The sequence below is a fragment of the Giraffa tippelskirchi genome, chromosome 12 (assembly GCF_054371585.1).
Source record: "Giraffa tippelskirchi isolate mGirTip1 chromosome 12, T2T-mGirTip1v1.2.pri, whole genome shotgun sequence".
NCBI classification, from domain to species: Eukaryota; Metazoa; Chordata; class Mammalia; order Artiodactyla; family Giraffidae; genus Giraffa; species Giraffa tippelskirchi.
Genome location: NC_137286.1, coordinates 51135728 through 51159570, shown reverse-complemented (window position 1 = coordinate 51159570; position 23843 = coordinate 51135728). Strand labels below are relative to the sequence as shown.

At 40.7% G+C, this 23843-nt stretch overlaps 2 long non-coding RNA genes across 2 annotated transcripts in view; one reads left to right on the top strand and one right to left on the bottom strand.

Annotated features, from left to right (window-relative positions):
- The first annotated feature begins 3886 nt into the window (after positions 1 to 3886).
- Positions 3887 to 23843, top strand: part of LOC145529177 (uncharacterized) — a 32653-nt gene continuing 12696 nt past the window's right edge. Inside the window, exons 1-4 of the long non-coding RNA XR_014070987.1 lie at positions 3887 to 4065; positions 4152 to 4251; positions 4874 to 5088; positions 15016 to 15096. This is a non-coding gene — a long non-coding RNA (uncharacterized LOC145529177). The remainder of the gene's footprint in view (positions 4066 to 4151; positions 4252 to 4873; positions 5089 to 15015; positions 15097 to 23843) is intronic.
- LOC145529178 (uncharacterized) lies at positions 5869 to 9153 on the bottom strand. Its single transcript, XR_014070988.1, has 3 exons — positions 9063 to 9153; positions 6655 to 7014; positions 5869 to 6228 (listed from the first exon to the last, which is right to left on the bottom strand). It is a non-coding gene; the product is annotated as an uncharacterized LOC145529178 (long non-coding RNA).

Genomic DNA, 23843 nt, shown 5'->3' with positions numbered 1-23843 from the left:
TCAGATGTTGGAAATGCTTCATTGTTGTTGTTCAGTTGCTCAGTCATTTCCAACTCTTTGTGACTCCATGGACTGCAGCACGCCAGGCTTCCCTGTCCTTCACTATCTCCCCGTTTATTCAAAAGCATATCCATTGAGTCTGTGATGTTATCTGCAATCTCATCCTGCCCCCTAATCCTTTTGACTTCAATCTTTCCCAGCATCAGGGTCTTTTCCAATGAATTGGCTCTTCGCATCAGGTGGCCAAAATATTGAACTCCAACTTCAGCATCAGAACTAATGAACATTCAGGGTTGATTCTTCTAGGACTGACTGGTTTGATCTCCTTTCAGTCCAAGGGACTCTTAAGAGTCTTCTACAGCACCACGATTCAAAATCATCAGTTTTTCAGAGCTCAGCCTTCTTCATGGTGCAACGCTCACATTCTTACATGACTATTGGAAAAACCATAGCTTTGACTATATGAACTTTTGTCAGAAAAGTGATGGCTCTGCTTTTTGGAAATACCTAGATCATTGGTTTTATTTTGTTCATTTCCCTTCCAGATAATCACCTAGTGTCAGAAAGCTCAGTGAGTGAAGTGAAGTCGCTCAGTCGTGTCCGACTCTTTGCAACCCCATGGACTGTATCCTACCAGGCTTCTCTGTCCATGAGATTCTCCAGGCAAGAGTACTGGAGTGGGTTGCCATTTTCTTCTCCAGGGGATCTTCCAGACCCAGGGATCGAACCGGAGTCTCCCACATTGCGGGCAGACGCTTTGCCCTCTGAGCCACCAGGGAAGCCCAGAAAGCTCAGTGCATCCTAACAAAGAATTCTAACCAACGTATCACAATTAGTCTTTCACTAGGATCCTCCACTGATATGAGACTTTCTTTCCGGGATCACCTATAGCTACTTTTTATTGAGTGCCAAAAAAGTGCCAAGAGATTTTATATACACAATCTCACTTTATCCTAAAAACCAGAATCATTTATTCATCCACTTACCAAACATTAACTGACCATCTCAGAGTTATTGCTGTCAGCATACTATTCTGCAAATGAGGCATTCAGGTTTCAGAGAAGGTAGGTGATGCTCCAAAATTCACAAAGGTAGTCAGTAGGAGAGCCAAATATGAATGATCCCAGTTCCCACACTGTCCCCACCAAGCCATACTTCTTGGGAGTGTCAACACGGTGTGAGGAAGAAAGCTAGACTGTAGTCTGCCGATCTAGGTACCACTTTGCTCAGTTGTGTCTGACTCTTTTGTGACCCCAAGGATACAGGGGCTCCCCATGGACACAGAGGACGCCGGGCTCCTCTGTTCATAGAATCTCCCAGGCAAGAATACTGGAGTTGGGTAGCTGTTTCCTACTCCAGGGGATCTTCCTGACCCAGGGATCAAACCCGTATCTCCTGCCTGAGTCTCCTGCATTTGCAGGCAGGTTCTTTACCACTTGAACCACATGGGAAGACCCATGTACCACTTACTGACAAGTTATTTGTTAACATGACCTTGGACAAGTCAATTAATCTTTTGGGCTCATTTCCTTATCTCCATAACAAGTTGCGGATATCTTTTGAACCCACCTTTTGGTGTTTCTGTGAGAATTAAATGCTATAAAGTCATAATACAAAGAAATCTCACAAACATAAAGTTGGGTCAAGGAAGGCAGATGTGGAGCATGCATCCTACATGATTTCATTTAGGATTTGAAAACATGCCAGATGAGTAAGAAGTAAGGTTGCCATTTACCTTCAGGGGAAAGAAGGAGGTTGTGATCAAGAGAGGGATTTGGAGGGTTTCTGGAATTCTAGGAATGTTCTGTGTTCAATTAAAAAAAACACAATTTTTGAAAAATCATAAAAGTAAGTAAAACTACTTTGAAAAAGAGTATACTCAAATATAAGGTAGGGTTCTGAATAGAGTTTCACTTTCCACTAACCTTTCCTGCTAACCCTGACTCTGCCCAGGTGTGGCTGCCACCTACAGTGACCTGCCTGGACCTCCTTACCTCTCTGGGAAGAGCCTAGTCTTGGAGAAAAGCTAGGGGCGGAGATGGGACCTGAGTGGTCTTCCAAAGACCCCCAGGTCCCTGGGCTGGTGTCTTTAAGGCAGCCTTCAGTTCTCTTTAAGGACAGCCTTGATGAAGTCAGCTAGGCCCAACTCAAATGCTTCCAGTGATGGGGAACCCACTACTTTGCAAAACTACTTCTGGCCTAGTATAAGCTTGCGTGTTCAGTTGCTTCCAGCTCTTTCCAATCCCATGAACTGTAACCCGCCAGGCACCTTTATCCATGGAATTTCCCAGGCAAACATACTGAATTGGGTTGTCATTTCCTCCTCCGGGTGATCTTCTTGACCCAGGGGTCAAACCTGCTGCCCAATATCAAATCTTTTCCAAACAAAGATAATATCATAAGACATCCCTTATATGCAGAATTTAAATAGAAATGATACAAATGAACTTAGTTACAAAAGACAAACAGACTCACAGACTTAGGGAAGGAATTTATGGTTGCCTATGGGGGAAGGATTGGGGAGAAGGGATAGTTAGGGAGTTTGGGATGGACATGTACACACTGCTGTATTTAAGATGGATAAGCAACAAGGACCTGCTGTATGGCACAGGGAACTCTGCTCAGTGTTATGTGGGAGCCTGGATGGGATGGGAGTTTGAGGAGATTGGATACATGTTTATGTTTGGCTGAGGCCCTTTGCTGTCCACCTGAATCTATCACAACATTGCTAATCACTTATATTCCAATATGAAAAAAAAAGTTAAAGCAAAATCTTCCCACTCTCTTCATCTATTTCTCATACCAAGCAGTTTCCAAACCACTCTTTGCCCAGACCACCTTCAAGTGAATTTCTACTGAGCTCTTCTCTTATCCAGCATTTCTATCTGTATAATTTCTCAAAATTTCATAATTTTCTGGGTTCTCTAAATTTTATACTTTGAATACACAGCATTTTGCTTCTGAGAAAATCCTTTTGTAAAAGAAAGTAGTACTAGTCTGAAAAATACATAAAGACTTTAATGAAAGGAACACTCCGAGGTTTTACTAACAGAAAATGCTCCCTGACAGCTTCCTTCTCATAGGCTCACGGGTTGTGCATTAATAGTCAGGAATAAGAAAGACTCTCCTTGAAAATTTTGAGAAAAACTGTTTTCATTCTTGTGCAGAAATTTTATTCTATAAACTCTTGTATTTTCTGATAATTCATTTTTTATTGGCATATAGCTGACTTACAGTGTTGTTTTATTTTCTGTTGTACAGTAAACCGAGTCAGTTGTATATATCTGTACTCTTCTGCTGTGTAGGCCATTACAGAACATTTAGTAGAGTTCCCTGTGTTAGACAGTAGGTTCTTATTACTTGTCTATTTTATGTATGCTGCTGCTGCTGCTGCTGCTTCTAAGTCGCTTCAGTCATGTCCGACTCTGTGCGACTCTATGGACAGAAGCCCACCAGGCTCCTCTGTCCACAGGATTCTCTAGGCAAGAGTACTGGTATGGGTTCCCATTTTATGTTTAGTAGTGTGTATATGTCAATCCCAATCGCCCGCTTTACCCTTCTCCTTCCCCACTTTCTCCCTGGTAATCATAAGTTTGTTTTCTACATCTGTGACTCTGTTGCAGGAAAGGGGACCCCTTCCAGGGCCCGAAACTGGGCTCTTGTCTAACACTTGGAAGTGAATTGTCTGAGGAGACACATGTGCTGACAAAGCAAGAGATTTTATTGAGAAAGGGCAACTGAGTGGAGAGCAGTAGGGTAAGGGAACCCAGGAGAACAGCTCTGCCACATGGCTTGCAGTCTTGGGGTTTATGGTGATGGGATTAGTTTCCGGGCTGTCCTTAGCCAGTCATTCTGACTCAGAGTCCTTCCTGGTGGTGCACGCCTTGTTCAGCCAAGATGGATGCCAGAGAAAAGGATGCTGGGAGGTGGTCGGACATGTGGTGTCTCCTCTTGACCTTTCCCGAACTCTTCCCGTTGGTAGTGGCTTATTAGTTCCGTGTTCCTTAGCAGGACCTCCTGTCGTAAAACAACTCATGCAAATGGTTACTATGGTGCCTGCCCAGGGTGAGTGGTTTCAATCAGTGTACTTTCCCTAACAACTCCGTTTCTGTTTTATAAATAGGTTCATTTGTACCATTTTTTTTTTTCAGATTCCACATATAAGCAATATCTTCCGATGTTTGTCTTTCTCTGCCTGACTTACTTCACTGAGTATGACAATCTCTAAGTTCATCTGTGTCACTGCAAATGGTATTATTTCATTCTTTTTTTATGGCTGAGTAGTATTCCATTATACATACATACTACCTCTTCTTTAGCCATTCCACTGTAGAAGGACACTTAGGTTGCTTCCATGTCCTGCTGCAATGAGCTCTGGGGGAAAAAGATTTTTGGGAAATTTTGAATGGAAGAGCTGAGCAAAAATTCATTTGAAAGTGATCTGGGAGAAGTGTGACCACATAACTGGAACAATTCAGTTTCTAAGCTCTGAACCAGCTCCCTTCTCACCTCCCAAGTGTCCCCACTTGGAAAACAAATTGCATGGTCACCCTCCCTGTAATCTCACTGGCCAAATAAAATCATGATTAATATTTTATTATAAATCCATTCCAGTCAATTTTCATACCTATTTTACGTCTTTGATCTCAATCTACATATAAAATTTTATACTCTACTTTTATGTTTTACACTAAAACCTAAGCATTTTATGATAGTATTCAAAATATTTTACAGATATTTTGAGTGGTTACATTTTTTATTCCAATGTAATTGATATAACCCTCATTTTTGGAAACAGTATGTTTCTAAATTTTAATATTACAAACAGCATTGTGACGAAAATCTTTGGCAGAAAACTGTGCCTTCATTTCAGATCATTTCCATCAGCAGAATCCCAGAAGCAGCATTTTGGAGGTGCGGATTACAAGTATCACAAGTATTCAAAAGGCTCTCACACTGTGCGCCCCTTTCCTCTCCTGAGGGCTCCAACCACTCTGTTATCCCTTCCAGCTGTGTTGAGCGTGTCTTGGTCACTGCACTTAATCTCCAGTATCAGACACTCTCATTTGCTACAGTTCTACGAATCTGGTAGGTTAAAAATAGCATCTCATTGTTATTCAAATTTCTATTTCGTTGATAATGAGTGAGGTTGAAAAATGTTCAAATGTTTATCAGCCACTAATGTGTCTGTGTTTTAAATTGTCTTTGTCCTTTCCCCCCTGTATTTATTGAGAACTTGATGGTTTTCTTATTACCTTCTGGCATGAGCTCTTTTCTTATTAAGTATATCACCCTTTGTCCTGTTCAGAGCAAGTATTTCCCCTGGTTTATTTGCTGTTAAGCGATTTTGAGAGAAAATGTAATTTGTATGTGAAATTCCCATTGATCTCTTCCTTTGTTATGTCTGCCACTCTTTGAGAGCTTGGAAAATTCTCGCCTCAGTCTTGTGTCTAGATTTGATCCCTTCTCCTTTCCACTTCCACCTCCTATTTTCTCTGATTTATATATGTTTAAACAAGCTCAATTCTTCTTGGTCAGGCACACTATGTACTGCTGGGGTTTAATAGGAAGTTTTAATTTATATTTTGTTTTGTTCTTCTGCCTGGAAATTCTATTGCTGTTATTGATTGTCCATTTTAATAAGGTGCCTCTGCTTCAAGGCAGTTATACAAAGGACACAATTGGAAACATAAATAATAAAGAATAAGTGCTTTTACTCTCACTTTAGTGTTCAGATAGAGGAATGCTAATTTTTACTCAAACATGAGATATGCCCCATTTTTAACCAGATAAATGTTCTTTAAAAACAAAACAAAACACCAAATACACATTTCCTTCCACTGGGATAATGGTAGAAATAAACTGAAGTTTTGAATTATTATTATTTTTATTATTTGAGAGGCAGTCTCTGGCATAAAGAAGGTAACTCCTAGTCCAAGAGTTTCTTTGAGTTGTTAACCAAAAATTCAGCGACAAAGGCTACAGTAATTTTACAATGCAAAAGGAAATGCCTAGCAAACTCTCCAGACAACAGACTATTTATCACAGTTTGCAGAGGTGGAGCAAGTATATAATTTTTTGATCCAGTTGACACATTCAATTATCTTCTAAAAGTTTCGATCACAGGACTTCTCTCAGCCATTTATTGGGTACAAAAATGTAATCCATAATTACAGATATTTCATGTGCCTTATATCAAAAGCCCCAACAATCTCTTCGTGAAGCATTCTGTCTTCCAGACAAACCGGGAGAAGAAAATAAATGCTTAGCAATCAAGACTTGCAAAGTGACCATGAGGGGCAGTCAAGGAGCTGACAGCTGAAAATGCGGGGAAAAGAAATCTGTACAATGTACCCTAGAGTTTGGGTCTGCAGAGAAAATAATTTGTTGTATATCATAGTCTCACAGATGTCTGGGATTGAAAGGGACTCTGTGAACATTAATTAGTCTATCTACCTGCTTTGAGCTCTAACCAATAGAATTTTCTGAATCTACATGCATATCTTGAAGATCAAAACGTAATATGGTGGGAAAATCAGAGGCTAGGTTTGAGGTTCTTTCTACCATTTCCTAATAGCATTTCCTTGGGTAATAATGTGTTTAACCTGAACAATCCTGGATTCTTTTCTGAATATATCAGGTTATTACACTTACCTGGCTGGGCTCTTATGGTGCCTAATAGGATACTGTTTGTGAGATGGTCTGTTCCTTGTTATTAATAACAATAAATGTCAGTCAGCCCTCCTTCACTCCTCCATACCAAGAGATTAGGAGAGACAAGTTGTCAATTAACTTCAAGGTATTTCCATATTGATTGGCCTCCTAGGATGGGAAACCTTCCTCATGAACACCTCAAATTCTTCACCTTGTAGCTTGAGTGCTTTTCCTCTGTTAATTAACCAGTGAAATTGTAGAACAGACACAATCAAGCTCAAGAAGACAATCTTTCATCTGATGTATCCATAGACTTGAGATCTTCCATGCATGGGTGGCTGAGAGGTCTTTTACTCCTTCCTGTAGGCATGAAACATGAAAAGGGACTGCAAGAAGACTGAACAGACAAATGTCACTCAGTCATGTCCGACTCTCTTGTGACTCCATGGACAGTAGCCCACCAGACTCCTCTGTCCATGAGATTTCCCAGGCAAGAATACTGGAGTGGGTTCCCATTTCCTACTCCAGTATTGCTGAATAACATCAGACAAAAATTTTTTTTTCCCTTTGTATCTCATCTCTAACTCCCCCACTTCCACCCCATGTGCTCCAGTTCTATAATTCTAGCAGGGAACTCCTAAGACATGACATCTAGTTTGACATTGGATTGTTCTCTTTAAGTGGCCTCGCTCATCACTCAAGGTCCAAGGAATGAATTTTGTGAGTTTTTGCCTCCATTGTCCATGAATTATTTTGTGATAGTGAACCTGGCATTTGATCAGAGTCCTCCCTCTAATGAATGTCAAGTGAAAGTGAACGTCACTCAGTCTTGTCTGACAGTTTGTGACCCCATGGACTATACAGACCATGGAATTCTCCAGGCCAGAATACTGGAGTGGGTAGCCTTTCCCTTCTCCAGGGGATCTTCCCAACCCTGGGATCAAACCCAGGTCTCCCACATTGCAGGTGGATTATTTACCAGCTGAGCCATAAGGGAAGCCCAAGAATACTGGAGTGGGTAGCCTATCCCTTCTCCAGCGGATCTTCTGGACCCAGGAATCGAACCAGGGTCTCCTGCATTACAGGCAGATTCTTTACCAGCTGAGCTATGAGGGAAGTCACTGACTATGAAAGTATTATTCATTCAGTTGTGTCCAACTCTTTGCAACTCCATGGACGGTAGCTCACCAGGTTCCTCTCCATAGAATTCTCCAGGCAAGAATACTTGAGTGGACTATAGGCCACCAGGCCCCTCTGTCCATGGAATTCTCCAGGCAAGAATACTGGAGTGGGTAGCCATTCCCTTCTCCAGGCAATCTTCCTGACCCAGGCATTGAACTCATGTCTCTTTCACTGCAGCCAGATTCTTTACCATCTGAGCCACCAGGAAGCCAAGCTCCAAGTGACCACGTTAAATTCTTTTCTGTGTTGCTTGAAATGCATGAGACTAACTTGTGTAAAGGAAAAGTCCTTTTATTTATAGAAAATATTCAGGAAAGTAGGGGGAAGTTAAAAGAGCATCTTTTATTTTTCAGATTAGGAAAACTAAGACTCAGAGTTGCCTAAGGAGGCACCAAAGCCAAGAATATACAAGGTACAGCAAAGAATAAATCACATATGGTCACATGTTTAGTTTGCGTTTCTAGAGAGCATATTAAAAAGCAGAGACATTACTTTGCTGACAAAGGTCTGTCTAGTCAAAGCTATGGTTTTTCCAGTAGTCATGTAAGGATGTGAGAGTTGGACTATAAAGAAAACTGAGCACTGAGAAATGATGCTTTTGAACTGTGGTGTTGGAGAAGACTCTTGAGAGTCCCTTTGGCTGCAAGGAGATCCAGCCAGTCCATCCCAAAGGAAATCAGTTCTGAATATTCATTGGAAAAACTGATGCTAAAGCTGAAACTCCAACACTTTGGCCACCTGATGCGACTGACTGGAAAAATCCTGATGCTGGGAAAGGTTGAAGGTGGGAGGAGAAGGGGACGGCAGAGGATGAGATGCTTGGATGGCCTCCTTGAGTTGATGGACATGAGTTTGAGCAAGCTTTGGGAGTTGGTGATGGACAGGGAAGCCTGGTGTGCTGCAGTCCATGGAGTTGCAAAGAGTTAGACATGACTGAGTGACTGAACTGAACTGAACTGAATTCGTGTTTGTTCCCAAGCTGATGCAAAGAATTTGAGCAACTCAGGTGTCTCTGAAGTCATCCTTTAAAACCAAACATCAAAGTCACCATATGGTTGGGAAAGCTTCATATTACTTGGGGAAGTGGCTAAGGTAGACCTTAGCACAGAATTGGCAACCAAGCAAAAGCAGTAGAAAGAATTAATAATTAATTTTCCACCTACCCATCAGCAGCATTATCATCAGTTACTATAACCTTATTAGGATAGTGTGATAGTTGAAATTACCTTTCATCAAATATTCCTTTCTTTTCCTATCTTACTGTAAGTGGAGATTAATCTAGCCCATTGACGTTGGGGTTACCATGGGACTTGCTGTGACCAATGGAATGTTTTTAGGTGTTATGGAAACAGAGACCTTAAATGTGCTTATGTCTTTTGCTTAGCTTGGTACTCAACTGACGCATTATGAGAAAACATGATCCAGTTAGCTATTGATTCTTAGCCTTGGCCCTGGAATAAACACACAAAGAACAGAACTGAACCCAACCAACATCCGAGAGTCAAGTCCAGTTTGCCCAATCAGGCCCATAGTAATGCAATCAGCCTGCAGACTCTTGAACAAAAGAATAAATGTGAATTATTGTGAGCCACTGACTTTGGAGGAGGTTTGTTATGAAGTATCCTTGTGGCAATTAACACTAATACATATAACTAGCCTTTGAATATTCATTGGAAAGACTGATGCTCAAGCTGGAGCTCCAATACTTTGGCCACCTGATGCAAAGAGCCAGCTCATTAGAAAAACCCTGATGCTGAGAAAGATTGAAGGCAGGGGGAGAAGGGGATGACAGAGGATGGGATGGTTGGATGGCATCACTGACTCAATCGACATGAGTTACAGCAAACTCTGGAGATGGTGAAGGATAGGGAAGCCTGGAGTACCGTAGTTCATGGGCTCGCAAAGAATCGGACATGACTGAGTGACTGAATAACATATAAGGCCTTTGAATATGAACTATGCAACAGACAGACTCTGTGTTCAGCGCTTTTAATGATCTCATTTCAATCTGATAATAACACCATGAGGTATGGCATTATTTAACCCTATATTACCGTATATTCACCGAACATTATATTTATGAGATTTGTCCATCTTATTACTTTATAGCATTTAATTCTCACCAAAACACCAAGAGGAGCTTGGGCTGCTATAGCAGAATGCCATAGACTGGATGGCTTAAACAACAAACATTTATTTCTCTCAATTCTGGAGCCTGGGGAGGACAAGATCCCAGTGACAAGACAGGTCTAAATCCTCATGATAGCCCCTTTTGGGCTTCCCCAGTGGATCGGCAGGAAAGAATCTGCCTGCAATGCAGGAGACACAGAAGATGTGGGTTCAATCCCTGGGTCAGGAATATCCCCTGGAGTAGAGCATGGCACTCTCTCCAGTATTCTTGCTGGGAAAATCCCATGGACAGAGGAGCCTGGCAGGCTACAGTCCATGGAGCTGAAATAAGTTGGACACAATGGAAGTGACTGAGCAGGCACACTCATGGCAGAGTAGAGGGAATTTTGGTCTCTTTCTCTTTTTGAAAGAGCACTAAATCCATCATGTGCTATCCTCTATCCTCATGATCTTATCTAAATCTAACTACCTCCCAAAGGCCCCAACATCAAATGCCATCTTTAGGGATTAGGGATTCAATGCGTGAATTTTGGGGGGTCAAAAACCTTCAGTCATTGGAACTGTGATAGAAAAACTAGTGTAAGCAGGAGAGAACTCAAGGGCTCTATTTTGATTTGCTTATTTGACATGCTAGTGGAAATATTATGTGGAGACCTGAATACAGAAGTCTGAAGTTCAGGAGCTAGAAATTTGGGAATCATCAGAATATCTAACAGGGGGATAAATAAGTCCAATATTTGGAGGCTGAAATAAGAAAAAGAGCTTAAAAAAAGTAGACTGAGAGGTAAGCTAAGTGAGGTTGAAGGAAAAGCAGGAGACTGATGTTTCAGAAGCCAAGGGAAGTAAATATTTCAAGAAGGATGGAGTAATCCACCCCCTTGAGGTCATGGTGCTTAGTTGCTCAGTTGAGTCTGACTCTTTTGCAACCCCATGGACTGTAGCCCGCTAGGCTTCGCTGTCCATGGGATTCTCCAGGCAAGAATACTGGAGTGGGTTGCCATGCCCTTCTCCAGGGGATCATCTTCCCAACTCAAGAATCAAATTCAGGTCTCGTGCATTGCATGTGGATTCTTTATAGTCTGAGCCACCAGGGAAGCCCTAATCCACCTCCTCTAACGGTTCTAATCAGACAAGAATGAAGAAGACCTCACACGGGCTGTAGATTTAGCAATGTGATTTCATTGATGACTGTTGTGAAAACTTGCTTCCTAGAGTGGTGAGGGAAAAAACATAAGTGGGGTTGGTCCAAGAGAGTATGGGAGTGGAGAGAGAACTGAAGAATTTTGTAATAAAATGCAAGGCAAGGTAGGGGTTAGAAGACTCAAGAGAAAGAGCTTGTTGATGTTTTTGTCTTAAATATGGGAGATAAAATGACATTTTCATGCTGCCTAAAATGTTCCAGAAGAGAGGAAGAACTTGATAAGGTAAGAGAGAGAGGGTGGGACTGATGGTGAAACTAGTGGTTGTGAGTGTTCTGGGGTATGGGATCCAGTCTCATGTGGTCGGTTGGTCCTGGACCAGAACATGGATACAGGTAATTCATGGTAACAGGAGAGGAGGCAGGTGGTATCATCACAGATGGAGATAGGTTAAGGTATTAAGAGAATGAGGAAGTACTCTTCCTAGGGATTCTGTTTCCTCAACAAAATGAGGGCGAGTCACTGGTTGAAGCTGCTGCTGCTGCTAAGTAGCTTCAGTCGTGTCCGACTCTGTGCGACCCCATAGACAGCAGCCCACCAGGCTCTGCCGTCCCTGGGATTCTCCAGGCAAGAACACTGGAGTGGGTTGCCATTTCCTTCTCCAATGCATGAAAGTGAAAAGTGAAAGTGAAGTCACTCAGTCGTGTCCTACTCTTAGCGACCCCATAGACGGCAGCCCACCAGGCCCTGCCATCCCTGGGATTCTCCAGGCAAGAACACTGGAGTGGGTTGCCGTTTCCTTCTCCAATGCATGAAAGTGAAAAGTGAAAGTGAAGTCACTCAGTCGTGTCCGACTCTTAGCGACCCCATGGACTGCAGCCTACCAGGCTCCTCTGTCCATGGGATTTTCCAGGCAAGAGTACTGGAGTGGGGTGCCATTGCCTTCTCCGGAAGCTGATGATGAGGACCCTTATATTGCAGACCTGAGGAAACAAGAGGGCAAGTAATCAGTAGGAGGGATAGGATCACGTGGAAGTGATGGGAGCTTGGCAAGCTCGTGAACTAGACCCTGGCCAGTCAACCTGGGTGTGTATTTTTCTCAAACCATGTTTAGCTTGTGCTTAACAGGCAGGGAATTGTATTGAATTTCAGTGGGGTTTTACCAGGCAAGTTTGACACAGGATGAAGGGGCAAGAGTGTTGAGATAATAACCCACCTGACAGACTTATGAGATGGAAGAATGAAACAATTTCTAATCATCTTTAACAGTCTTCTCCCAAGAATGTTTTCTTTTCTACTCAGAATAAACTGCACTGTCCTAGATGTAGAAGTAGCTTATGATAAGTTTCATTATTGATATTCAAGCATATGTGTAATTGTTACATTTTACAATGCCATTAATAGCTTGCCTTTTCAGACAAAATGGCATAAACCTCATGTTAAATTGATAATAACCCAATTGTATCAAGGTAAGTATGTCTTATAACAATACACATTATAGATGTGCTGCTAAATAGTAGAAATCCAGAGTAACTGAATGAGCTCATTTATCAATCTTCATGAAGCACAAAGGTCAAAGTCATAGACAATCAAATCTCTTCTCTCAACTTCAACTTCACCAGCAGCTCTTTCTTGCTTTCAAGGATATTTCTTTGAAATAAATTACGTTCGAGTAATCTTTCTCCTGCTTTCCTGCCTTCCTACCTTTCTGTCCCTCTATCTTGTTACCTTTCTCTTCCTTCTTTCCTTTCTTTTACTTTCTTCTTTTCTTCTCTCCTTCCTTCCCTCTTTCCTATCTTTTCCCTTTCTTTCTTAATATACTGACGTACCATTTTAAAGAGGGAAAAAAAACCCCAACTTGTAGAAGAATTTAGCTGCTCATGTGTGCTAAATCCACCACCTTTCCTCTGCTGTTCAGAGCATTATCTGATTATATCATTTCAGAACTTGGAGAGTTACCATGGAAACAGTCTCCCAACCTTGTCCTTTGAAAAGGATCCCTCCAGCCCTCAGAGAAATCACCTGCAAGTAGCCATCCAGCTGCCTCTGTTATGCTCTGTCTCAGTCTTCCCCCATTATCTGCTGTCAGACTTGGGTCAAGAGCCTTGCCAATGACCTGTGAAGTGGAACAGCATCCAGAGTAGCTGGTTCAGGCTGGGCCACATCCTGCTCTCCTCCGGGCCTCCTCCACAGACCCCTCCTCCACCTGCCCTGGCATGAGGTGGATTAAATCCAGGAGGGTGGGGCACAGCAAGGTTTCCTTCCTTTCAAAAACACTTGGAGGCTTTTTTAACTCCATCCTGGCTGCTAAAGAATTAAGACTCTGTCTTACAATTTCCCACATCCCCTCCTCCATGAAATGGAGTTTCCCTCTTTATTGGTTTGCCAAGAGCAAAACAGCATCCCCAAGCACCTGCCATTTAAACAAGAACAGATTTATTACATTTTGCCAGAAAGATACTTACTATAGCTGAAACAGTGCGTGTGTCAGCCAGGAGGAAAGTTGCCCATAGTATTTTCCCTGGATGACCTATGAATGGATGGATTAAAGGATGGAGGCTGCCTCAGTTACCCCTTATTGCCCTCTTCTTCTTTCTCTCAATATCCTTTCTTCCCATCCCAGTCTTCATCTCTGGTCCAGCCTTTGCCCTCCGGTTATAATCGCGAAAAGAGATCAGAGATTAGTCACTTGATGGTGAGATGATATATGAACTTAGTCCCTGACATGGAGGCTCATTGTGATGTCTTTGTATGGCTCACTTTAAAATTGAGGGGCTGGTGTCTATTCCCTGTGTGATCTGCTCCTATCCCACCGTCAGGGAGAGGATACTAGAGTCAGCTATGGGTGCTGCTTTGGGGACTGTCTGCATGTCTGTGACTGATCGTGTCCCTGCAACCCTGGTTGGAGCCTCAGGACATAAATGACCTAGGATATAATAACTAGAAAGTAGTTCCAATAAGTTGGAACTACTTGAAGAACAACTTTTCCCTTAACTTTGGTTTTGGAAACCTGAACTATTTCTTGGGTTTGGGGGTCCTTTTTAGTAAAATGGAGCTATTGCAATAATCAGGGCTTTTCTAATGGCTCAGATGATTAAGAATCTGCCTGCAGTGCAGGAGACCCAGGTTTGATCCCTGAGTCAGGAAGATCCCCCGGAGAAGGGAATGGCTACCCACTCCAGTATTCTGGCCTGGAGAATTCCATGGACAGAGGAGACCGGTGGGTTACAGTCCATGGGGATGCAAGAGTTAGACATAACTGAGCGACTAACACTCTCATTGCAATAAACAACTGAAAGAGAATACAACTCAAGATTGTAAATGTTTGTACCAAGTCTTTGGTTTTTGATGTTTGACTGCTGACAACCTTCTCCCTCTTCTGTTTTACATCTTGAAAAGCTGATAAGAAAGTCTGGGTGTTGCCTCCTTTGGCACTTATGGGAGTTTCAAATATCCATGTAAGCCTCTTCCTGCATGTGACAACCCTCACCCTGGTCTCACTGTCTAGCCTCAATAAAAATTCCAACCCAATTCTTTTTCTTGCTTAGGCCATTTTGAGAACAATCTGAAAGATATTTCCTATGCTCCCCAGAAAGACTCATTATGCAAGTGATAAAAGTTTTCATACCCTCTTAGTGAGTGTGTAGAATCAACAGTCTTGAGATCAAAATCAAGTATTGAGTGGGAGTCCATTTTGTGTTTTTTTTTAAATTGGAGGTTAGTTGTTTTACAATGTTGTGTTGGTTTCTGCCCTACAACAATGTGAATCAGCCATCAGTATACATTTGTCCCCTCCTTCTTGAACCTCCTCCCACCTCCCCACCCCAACCCACCCCTCTAGGCTGAGCACCAGGTTGAGCTCCCTGTGTTATAAGGCAACTTCCCACTATCTATCTATTTTACATTGTAGGTGTGTTCTCAGTTGTGTCCGACTCTTTGCGATCCCATGGACTGTAGCCTGCCAGGCTCCTCTGCTCATGAAATTTTCCAGGTAAGAATTCTAGAGTTTGGTGCTATTTCTTACTCCAGGGGATCTTCCTGACCCAGGGATCTTGAGTCTCCTGCATTGGTAGGTGGATGCTTTACCACTAGCACCACCTGGGAAGCCCATCCATTCTACCTATGGTAATATGTATGTTACAATGCTACTTTCTCAGTTCGTTGTACCCTCTCCTTCCCCCTCTGTGTCCAAAGTCTGTTCTCCATGTCTGCATCCATATTCCTGCCCTGCAAATAGATTCATCCATATTTTTCTAGATTATATATATATACACACACATATATGTTAATATACAATATTTGTTTTTCTCTTTCTGACTTGCTTCACTCTGTATAACAGGTTCTAGGTTCATCCGCCTCACTAGAACTGACTCAAATTTGTCCTTTTCATGGCTGAGCTTTTGCATAATTTCCACAGCATTTTGTGTAACAATTTGTGTATAGGAAGAATGAGGAAACGAATTTTCAGAGCAAAAACAGAGCTACTCTAATGGTAAAATCTTGCCCATCTTTGTATCCAATAAAGAGAGAAGCTGCAGGGCTAGACTAATTTAGGTTATGCGTTCCCTGAGCCTGGACCAAACATTAGGCAGGGGACAGAATTGCCCTACAATGATTAGCCAACTGTCATCCAGTGAAAAGTCCAAAGCTCCATCCTTGCAAACCATTCACTCATCCATTGTCTGAAGGAAGCTGGTAGAATAGACGAGAAAGGACAATGAAAGAGAAACTAAAACGGTGGCTGGAGGGAAATGACAAAGTATAGACATTGAGGATGGATGCAGAGCTAAGAATAAACTCCGAATTATAAGAAACAAAGCCACTAATGACTTTTATAGGGAACTTGCAGATTCAGCTTTGGGTAAAGAGAAAGCCAAAGACTTTTAGAAGCTCTTCTATCTGTAGATGTCATGTGTGGAACCTATGGAAAATCCCTTTTCCCATTTCATCTGGCAGGCACAGCTGGTCCTTGGCAGAGATGCTGGGGAAGACAGCAAGACAAGTGAAAGGGCTGTTCAGGTGGTGATACCTGGAGGTGGAGGCATCGTTCAATGGTTAGAAACCTAGGCTCTAGAACCAGCTTTCCTGGGTGCGAATTTTTCTCTGCCACATGCTGGTTAGGTTTGACTTTGGCAAGCTGCATAAAATGAGAAAAATTCGACTTAAATTTTTAAAAGTATTTTTAGAGAAAATAGAGTCCTCTCATAAAATGGTCAACTCACCAGTGAAATGTATATGTATGCACCTTGTAATACAGCTCAAAACATTCAAAGCAAAAATTGATAGAAATACAAAGAGAAATTAATACATCTATCATCAAAGTATGAGATTTTAACACAAATCTCTCAATATTGGTAGCTGAAGTAGACCAAAAAAAGCAAATAAAGTACCAAAAAACATTTAAAAACACAGTTGATAAGCTCATGCTAATTTAGAGTCATTGCCAAATGACTCACTCTAATTTACAGTGAGATTATTAACTGTGTTTTTAAAGGTTTTTTGATATTTTATTTGCTTTTTTTTTGGCTATTTCAACTATCAATATTGAAAGAGTTATGGCTTCCCTGATGGCTCAGAATGGTAAAAAATCTGCTGGCAACACAGGAGACCCGGGTTCAATCCCTGGTTTGGGAAGATCCCCTAGAGAAGGGAATGGCAACTCACTTCAGTATTCTTTCCTAGAGAATCCCATAAAGAGAGGAACTTGGCAGGCTACCATCCACAGGGTCACAGAGTCAGACACAACTGAATCAACTTAGCACAGAATGAACATAAATAGGATTTGACCCATCAGTTCAGGAAACACACCCTTCTCCAGTACATGCAGATTATTTACAAAAATTATTTATCTACAAGGCCATAAAACAAATCTCAACAAATACCAAAGGGTAAATAACATATAAGTAAAACACATTTTCTGAGCAAAATGTATTAAAGTTAGAAGTTAAATTTTAAATAAATTCAAAATCCTCATATATGTAGAAATTTAGAAAGATATTTCTAAATAACACATGCATTAAATAAGCAGTCATAAATTAAGTAACACTTAGATAAAACTCCTAGAAGATGACATAAGAGAAAATCTAGGTGAACTTGCATATTTGGCAATGATGTTTTAGATAAAACACCAAAGGCATGATCCGTAAATTTAAAAATTGAGAAGTTGAACTTTATTAAAGTTATACTGACTTTATTAAAGTTTTCTGACAAAAAGACTGATACCCAAATATATACAAAGTACTATTAAAATTCAGCAGTAAAAAATAACCAATCCAATTAAAAAATAGACAAAAGATCTGAACAGACATTTCACCAAAGAAGATATACAGATTGCAAATAAGCATATGAAAAGATGCTTTATATCACATCATTAAGAAAGTAGAAACTAAAACAGCAGTTTATAAGTGGCTAAAATCCCAAAAACACTGACAACACCAAATGCTAACCATAATGTAGAGCAATATGAACCCTTATCCATTGCTGGTGGGAATGAAAAATAGTATAGCCACTTTGGAAGACTGTTTGGTGGTTCTCACAAAACTAAACATACTCTTAGTGTATGATCCAGCAACTGTTCTTTGTTATTTATACAAATGAGTTCAAAACTTAAGTTCACACAAAATCCCTGACTATTTACAGTCTCTATATTCATAAGACTCTTGAGAGTCCCTTGGACTTCCAAGAGATCAATGCAGTCAATCCTAAAGGAAATTAACCTTGAATATTCATTGGAAGGACTGTTGTTGAAGCTGAAGCTCCAATACTTTGGCCACCTGATGCAAAGAGCCAACTTATTAGAAAAGACCCTTATGCTGGGAAAGATTGAAGGCAGGAGGAGACGGGGATAACAGAGGATGGATGAAGTGGTTGGATGGCATCACCAACTCGATGGACATGAGTTTGGGCAAACTCCAGGAGATGGTGAAGGACAAGGAAGCCTGGTGTGCTGCAGTCCATGGGGTCACAAACATTTGGACACGACTGAGCTACTGAGCAACAACAAATACTCACAATTGCCAAAACTTGCAACCAGTCAAGGTGTCCTAGGACTTTCCTGGTTGGTCCACCTTATTAAGAATACAACTAGCAATGCAAGGGACACAGGTTCGATCCCTGGTCAGGGAACTAAGATCCAACATAACAGGCAGCCACTAAACCCTAGCACTGCAACTGCAGCTACTCAGCCCACATGCTCTGGGGTTGGATGCCACAATTAGAGAGCCTGTGCACCACAACTCAAGGGTCAGTGCACAACAATGAAAGATCACCATGATGTAACAAGGATCCCATGTGTTGCAACTAAGACATGACACAGCCAAAAAGGAAAAAAGATGTCCTTCAATAGGTGAATGGGTAAAGAAACCATCATATGTTCATACTGTGGAATATTATCCAGCAAGAAATCAATAAATAAATGTGCTATCAAGCCATGAAACGACATGGAGGAACAGTGCATATTGCTAAGTGAAAGAAGCCAGTCTGAAAAGGCCCCACACTGGATGATTCTAACTACATGACATTCTGGAAAAGACAAAGTTATGGAGATGGAAAAAGGATTAGTGGTTGCCAGAGGTTCAGAAGGAGGAAGAGAGGGATGACTGATGGAACACAGGGTAGTGAAACTAGTCTATATGAGGTAATGATGGATACTTGTCATTATACATTTATCAAAACCCACAAAATGTACAACACAAAAAGTGAACCTAGTGTCAGCTATGAACTTTAGTTAATAATGCATCAATAGAAAGTGAAGTTGCTCAGTCATGTCTGACTCTTTGTGACCCCATGAAGCCTACCAAGCTTCTCTGTCCATGGGATTTTCCAGGCAAGAGTACTGGAGTGGGTTGCCATTTTCTTCTCCAGGGGATCTTCCTGACCCAGGGATCGAACCCAGGTTTCCCGCATTGTGGGCAAACGCTTTACCCTCTGAGCCACCAGGGAAGCCCAAATGCATCAATATTGGTTCATCAATTGTAACAGAAGCATCACCCTAATGTAAGATGTTAATAATAATGGAAATTGTGTGTGGGATGGGAAATTAAGTATATATGGAAACTCTCTATACTCTCCATTCAGTGTTTCTGTAAATCTGTAACTGTTTTCAAAAATAAAGTCTGTTAATTTTTTAAAAAGTTTAATCTGAAGCTTATGTCACATTTCTATTAGACAGCACTGGTATAAAGTCTCTAGTCAGTGTAATAACAAATTAAATATATAGGAATTAGAAAGGAATAAATAAAATTTTTACTTTATTGATAATAGAATTATCTATATAACCTCTCCCCAAAACTATAGACAAATTATTGGAAGTAATAGGACAGTTGATGAAGTTGGAAGTACAGAAAATCACAACACAGAAGTGAATTTTTATTCCACTCTAAGGAACAATTAGAAAATGTAATGAAAAGAATATTCTGCTTAAAAGGATGACAAAAATTTAGCATAGATTTTTTTTCTAAGAATAATTAAAGAAGACTAAATATAGAGATATACCACCTTTGTGTGTAGAAAGACTTAATATCACAAAGATACCAATTTTATTAGCTGTAGTCATTCTTGATTTCTGTATGACTGGTTGTTGTTGTTTAGTCATCAAGTTGTGTACGACTCTTGGGACCCCAGGATCTGTAGCACCAGGTTCCTTTGTCCAGGGAATTTTCCAGGCAAGAATACTGGAGTGGGTTGCCATTTCCTTCTCCAGGAGATCTTCCTGACCCAGGGATTGAACCCACATCTCCTGCATTGACAGGCAGCTTCTTCACCACTAAGCCAGCAGGGAAGCCCATGTGACTGGTACTGTTTGGTTATTTTCAACATGCTTGTATGTACAGTTAATTCTTAGAAGATTATCTTCATTTTACAGATGATTGATACTCAGTAAGATGAAGGAAATAATACAAGGATATACAGTGCTGGCAAGTGGCTGAGCTAAGAGAATATCTAGGTCTGACTCAAGAAACTACACCCTTGTTTTAAGAAATCTGCCTTGGGCTCTTAACGTGCCTTTGCAAAGCTAGAAACATGGCTCTCATCCTTCATTTCACTCTCCATCTCCTCCACAGCCAATATTCCTCAAGTTCTGTCAATTTTACCTTTTCATATTTTTCAAATTTTCCATTGCTCTCCATCCTCTATGAGAATAACTTTTATTAAATTTTCATCTCTTGCCTATAAATGCAACATTTTCTAATGAGTCCCTAACCTATTCATCCTCTATGTTGTAGCCAGAGTGATCTGAAATCCAAATTTGATCATCTGCATGAAAACTTTTAGCACCTTCCCACTGTACTCAAGGCTTCCCAGGTGGTGCTGTTGGTAAAGAATCCACCTGCTAATGCAAGAGATGCAAGAAATGCAGTTTCAATCCCTGAGTCAAGATCCTCTAGAGTAGGAAATGGCAACCCACTCCAATATTCTTACCTGGAAAATTCCATGGACAAGAGGAGCCTAGCAGGCCACAGCCTATGGGGTCGCAACGAGCTGGACACGACTGAGTATGCATGCACATTTCACTCAAGATAGAAATTTCTTAACAAATGGCTTCCTGGCAATTCTAAGCACTTCTAGCTCAAAAATACTTCTCTAACCTCATGTCTAGTTGCTCAACTCTGGAGCTTTCATAATCTTCCTTATTTGTGTTAAGCTATCTCTTGCTTCAACACCCTTTTTCCTTTTTCCCTGCTTCTCTTAACTCCTACTTCTCTAGTTTGGAAACTTTACCCCTTTAGATTCTCAACATAAATCCTGTGGCATTAGCCTGGGGATAACATCCTTCAGAAAGTCCTCTTTAATGCCTCAGCTTCCAAGAAAACCCATCTTCACTTTTGCACTCCTCTCCCTGTTTTGTAATTCATCGTTAACTTTATCACATGCGCACTAGACTTAGCTTCATGAAGGCAGAGACCTTGACTGGCACACAGTAAGAGCTAAATACTTCTATGTTAATTATTTTAGGTTTCACTTACAAACCAAGGGAGTATCAGTTAAACACTGAAAGGAAGACATCGCAGTTGATAATACATATAACCATTAATACTATATTGCCTTAATCTGGTAAGTCATTAGTAAGTAGGCATTAAGGAAATGTACTAAAAAATGTAAAGTCTCCAAGGAGTCAGAGCCCAAGATAATATTTGTAATGACTGATAATCATTCAAGATGATATTGATAAAACCCCGACAGCATATGAAAGAGAGACTGAATGAGCAGCTCAGAGTTTTTCAGGACATTAAATCAAGAGAATTTTCCAGTCTCTGATTCTGACAAAGAGATTTAGAATTAAGGCAGCCTTCACTGCCAGAATAATGAAAATAAAGAGTCGTAATCATTGTTAGCCATATTATCTGTGGTTCCTGCCTCAGAAAAGCTTCATGAGACACTAAAAATAAAAGAAAACACACTGGGCTGTCAAATTCAAGGGCTTCCCATGGAGAAGATGAATGCCTGGAACACCCTGGGAAGGTCTGGGGAGAGGACTTATGAATACCTGGATGACTGACAGGAAGTGGTTAGAGCATTTCCCCCTGACATCTGCATTGCATTTAGCCTCATTATATTGAGTTTTATGAGGATAAAAGGCTGACGAGACATTGTAGAAAATTGGGTGGCATTTCTGGATTTAAATGTGTGTGTGTTATGTGTGTGTTTTTAAAGGAACTCATATGGGGACATTGCCCAGCCTATTCATCTCTTTGTTAACACTGGAAAAGTGTATTTGGCTTAAGTATTATAAACTACAAAATGGAAAATTTTAACCACTATCATTTGGAGAACAGACAGCATTTAAAAATCAGCATTGTTTCTTTGTGTCCAAGAAAGAATCTGACTGAAGCACACTCCTCGGTGTTTTTCTAAATTCTTACATTGCTCACTCCTTCATAAGAAGCTGCTGCTTCCTAGAAATGGAGAGAGGAGGTTTGGGCTAAGCTTATTTTCCTTCAAGCCTGATAAACTGATGTATTCAAATTAAAACCTTTAGGCCAGATCCAGAAATGTAATCCAGTGGTGAGAGTACATCAGCAAAAACAGAACAACTGAGAGATTCATTCTTTTGGATTTTCTCTTTCATAAAAGAAAAAGTTAACAATGAAAACAAATATTTCGTTTCAGGAATCCTTGTGCTTGTAATGTTAAATGAATGCTTTAAATTGGAAACTCTTAGTATATATCATGATGTTACTCAACTGTAGATGTAAACTGCAGGTGAACCTGAGGCTGCTTGGTGGAGGTTTTAGGCATATAAGAAAATTCATTGTTCTCTTACAGTCTCCCTTTCCTTCTCTATAAAAGTGGCAATTATCTAAGTAGCCATTTAAGAATTTTATTATATTTTATTGATTTGAATTCAATTATATTCATTTACATTATAAACTGAAGAAATTGTGAAAAAAAATTGTGTTCCAAAAACCAGTTGGAAAATATAACATGAAAAGATTCCATGACAACAGCAAACTGTGTTGTTGTTGTTGTTCAGTTACGAAGTCATATCTGACTCCTTGCAACCCCACAGACTGCAGCATACCAGGCCCCTCTGTCCTCCACTATCTCCCAGAGATTTCTCAAGTTCATGTCCATGGAGTCAGTGATGCTATCTAACCGTCTCATCCTCCGCCACCCTCTTCTCCTTTTGCCTTCAATCTTTCCCAGCATCGTGTTCTTTTCCAATGAGTCGACTATTCCCATCAGGTGTTGAGAGCTTCAGCTTTAGCATCAGTCCCTGAATGTTCAGGGCTGATTTCCTTTTGGACTGACTGACTGTTTTGATCTCTAGAGAATACTTATAAAGCTAGAGGAAAGTAACACAGACCTATGTGAAGAAAATTATTAAACCCTACTATAGTCATAAAACAACATTAAGAAAAATGGGATGCAAATTATATTTCTGGATGGAAATACTCAATATTAAAAAGTATATAGTTCAAATTGATTTGTAAATTCAATTCAAGTATAATAAGAATCCCAATGGGATGTTTCATAAAATTTAAATAACTCTGTCTTTTATCTGGAGGAGTCAATGCACAGAATTAGCCAAGGTGTTTTAAAAATAAACTTCTGTATTAATAAAATCATCCTCATTATTAACAAAAAGATAGATGAACAAATCAACAGATGAAGCTAAAAATCCAAGAAACAGACTCACGTCTACTTGAAACTTAGCAGAAGATAAAAATGGCCATTCAATTTTAATTCAAAATTGGATAACTTATTGAATCAGTTCAGTTCAGTCGCTCATTCGTGTCTGACTCTTTGTGACCCCATGGACTGCAGCAAGCCAGGCTTCCCTGTCCATCACCAGCTCCTGGAGTTTACTCAAACTTATGTCCATTGAGTCAGTAATGCCATCCAACCATCTCATCCATCCTCTGTTGTCCCCTTCTCCTTCCCACTTCAATCTTTCCCAGCATCAGGGTCTTTTCCAATGAGTCAGTCCTTCGCACCAGGTGGCCAAAGTATTGTAGTTTCAGCTTCAACATCAGTCCTTCCAATGAATATTCAGCACTGATTACCTTTAGAATTCACTGGTTGGATCTCCTTGCAGTCCAAGGGACTCTCAAGTGTCTTCTCCAACAACACAGTTCAAAAGCATCATTTCTTTGGCACTCAGCTTTCTTTATAGTCCAACTCTCACATCCATACATGACTACTGGAAAAACCATAGCTTTGACTAGATGGACCTTTGTTGGCAAAGTAATGTCTCTGCTTTTTAGTATGCTGTGTAGGTTGGTCATAACTTTTCTT